Genomic DNA, 3801 nt, shown 5'->3' with positions numbered 1-3801 from the left:
TTTGACCCAGTAATCCCACTTATAGGAATATACCTCAAGAAATCAGAAACGCCAGACAGAAAGGATATATGCACCCCTATGTTCATAGCAGCACCATTTACAATAGCTAAGATTTGGAAACAGCCTAAATGCCCATCAGCAGATGACTGGATTAGAAAACTGTGGTACAGCTACACAATGGAATACTATGCTGCTGTGAAAAAAGAAGGAACTCTTACCATTTGCAACAGCATAGATGGACCTGGAGAGCATTTTGCTAAGCAAAATAAGCCAGTCCAAGAAAGATAAATATCACTCATTTGTGGAATATAATGAACAATATAAACTGATGAACAAAAATAGAGCCAGAGACATAGAAGCATTGAACAGACTGTCCAAACTAAGAGGGAAGGCAGGGGAGGAGGAGGGGGTAAGAGATCAACCAAAGGACTTGTATGCATACATATGAGCATAACCAATGGACACAGACAGTAGGGGTGAGGGCATGTGCTGGGTGGTGGGAGCAGCCAGGGAGAGGTCAATGGGGGAAAAAGGAGACTCATGTTACTTTAAACAATAAAGAATTTCAACTAAAAATAATCTTCACATTATAATTTTTACACAAGTTAAATCATTATGTGCCTTAAAAATGATGATGTTCCTTAACACTTTGTAGCAATGCTTGTGAATTGAAGAGAACTTTATTGAACTATTTTTAATTTTTCTGGTGGTTGAAGTGCATGACTTTATGTGATAACCAGCATTATATACCTTCTATATATGTGCTTCTATGTTTCCCTCAGTGACTTTCAGAGAGAGAAGGCTGTAATTTAGATAATTTTATATTTAAAAAAAATTTGCAGTTAAGTAAAATTTGTTTTGGAACAATAAATACCCATCAATGTAATTAATTCTTAAGGGAAGTTGGAGGATGAGTGGTCTAGTGCTTATTAAGCATTGGGAATTTTTGTCTGTAAAACACCTACATTAGACTCACTTGGAAGTGTCTTGAACATGAAAATTCCTGGATCCCACCCCCAGTCATCCTGACTCAGAGGAAAATATATAGAAATTCACATTTTAAATAAGTTCTCCAGGTAATTCTTCTGTATTTTACAATTTAAAAACTTTAAATCAGACAAATTGTACATGATGACTAGTATAAGATCTAGTTTTAATTTTGACGGATTAGCTGCTGTCATTTTATTCAACCTCCTTGTTCAACTTCCAAGCTATGAAGGTTTGATGTTTATTTGTAATTTAGGTGGTACTCTGTACATTTTTTAAGTATCTTAAAAACAAAAGGTTTTCACAGGTGCTGATTTTACAACAGCTAATAAATATATATCCCCAGGAAATAAAAACCTCTCTGGGACTTTTTCTTCATTTTCACAATAAAAGAGGTTGGATTAGAAAGTATCTATCAAGTCTCTTCTAGATCTGACAAGTTAGAACTCTATGAAAATAAAAGTTGTTTAGAAAACATCAATTTTTAATTTTTCCTTCCTATCAGCACAATTCATGATGACACTGCACCTTGAGTAGATGAAACTGTATAGGAGGTAAGTTCAAAGTATTGGATAAAACTTGAGCTTTAATAAAACTAACAAGTGCTTGAATTAGTACTATAAACTGTGTCGTGCTAGCACAGCCAAGGGTTCGGTGAGCCTGAGGGGGCGGGGGGGGGGGGCGAAGGATGTAGAAAAGACAGACAAAGAGAATAAGCTGGTCTAGGTGGATCTTCCTGTGCCTGGCTGAGGCCACAGAGAAAAGATCCAGATGGCAAGCTGAGACTTTATTTTATAGTCAGAGGTAAGCAAGGTAGTGGTCACCATAGTTACAATGTTCTTGTGAGTTTCACTTGTTTTGGCAGCACTTGCTGCACCTCCCACAGACCATTAGCTACCCAGGAAGGATCTAGGGAGTGTCATAAGGTCAAGCTTAATTATGCTAAGAGGGCTGTGCCCTCTAAACTGGGACTTGTTTGTGGCTTTTCCAACAGGTCAGTCTGAGGCTTAACCCTATAGCCACTCCCTACAATAAACCATTGGTTTTCAAACTTGTCTGCACATTAGAATCACCTGGGGAGCTGTTAACCATCTTGATGCCCAGGCTACACCCCAAACAGAAACTTGGGGGTGACATCTAGGCCCAGTAAATTTTAAACATTAAATTTATTAGAGTGACACTGGTTAATAAGATTATATAGGTTTTAAATGTAGAATTCTATAATACATCACCTGTATATTGCATTGTGTGTTCACCACTCCAAGTCAAATCTTCTTCTATCACCATATATTTCATCCCCTTTACCCTTTACTATCACTCCACCTCCCTTCCCTCTGGTAACTACCATACTGTTGTCTATGTCTATGAATTTTTGTTTGTTTATTCATTTGTTGCTTTCAGTTTTACATCTCACATATGAGTGAAATAATATAGTTCTTGACTTTTCCCTTCTGATTGATTTTGGTTAGCATGTTATTCTCAAGATTCATCCATGTTTTTGCAAGTAACAGTATTTCATCTTTACTTATGGGCTGAGTACTATTCCATTGTGTATATGTACATTGTGTATATATATATATATATATATATATATATATATATATATATATATTCTTGATCCAAACACCTATCAAGAGACACTTCAGATGTTTCCATGTCTTGGCCACTGTGAATAATGCTAATCTCAGTAATTTAAAAAACTCTCCAGGTGATACCAATATGAAGCCAAGTATGAGAACCACTGCTATATAGAAACTGGATGGGACCGTTATTTTGCAAATTTTACAAATAAGTAAGTTAAGGCCCAGCAATTCAAGTGGCTTTTCTTAAAGTTCCACAGGGATTTAGGGATAGATCTGTGACCAGCTTTAAAATCCCCACAATCTACTTTTTATTTCTTAAATATAAAAGAAAGCAAAAACATAGGGCTAGAAATGGTATCAACATAACAATGTAAAAATTAGGAATAATATAGTGAGTGGTATGACCTGGACCAAGAAAGATGTTTATATTTAATGTTCCTATTTTGGAGACTTAGCACAAATATAATACAACTAGAGGCCTGGTGCACAGAATCTGTGCACTGGTGGGGGGGGGGTCCCTCAGCCTGGCCTGCACCCTCTCACAGTCCGGGACCCCTCAGGGGATGTCTGCCTGTGGGGAGTGGGCCTAAACTGGCAGGCAGACATCCCTCTCACAGTCTAGGAGCCCTCACTCCTTACCGCCAATCTGCTTGCTGCTCCTTACCGCTCAGCTGACTACTTCTTAGCACTGTGGCAGAGGTTGGAGAGGCTTCCGCCACTGCCACTGCACTTGCCAGCTGTGAGCCCAGCTTCTGGCTGAGCGGCACTCCCCCTGTGGGAGTGCACTGACCACCAGGGGGCAGCTCCTGTGATGAGCATCTGCCCCCTGGTGGTCAGTGCATATCATAGCAACCGGTCATTCTGGTCGTTGCGCCGTAATGGTCGCTTAGGCTTTTATTATAAAGATATGACTTTACTCAAATGTAATCCCAAATAAGTGGAATCATAAGATAGTCCCCAAATCTTCTTTTATTTACTAATTTTAAATCTTTTTCCTATAATTACTTTACTAAAAACAGTTTCATACTGAAATAAGCAGGACTAATACATATTTCACCTCCCATTAATTTACCTGCAAATTCTTGGGTAGCAATGCTTAAACGAGAAAAAAAGTAAGAAAATGTAACTGAAAAGATAACTAGTGAAATAGCAACCAGCTCAATTATAAAACATGTAAATAACTTAATCCTATCTAATAAAAGAGTAATATGCAAATGAACCATCACTCCAA

Source organism: Cnephaeus nilssonii, assembly GCF_951640355.1.
Source record: "Cnephaeus nilssonii genome assembly, chromosome: X".
In the NCBI taxonomy this organism is placed as follows: domain Eukaryota; kingdom Metazoa; phylum Chordata; class Mammalia; order Chiroptera; family Vespertilionidae; genus Cnephaeus; species Cnephaeus nilssonii.
Note: the sequence above shows the minus strand (reverse complement) of the source record.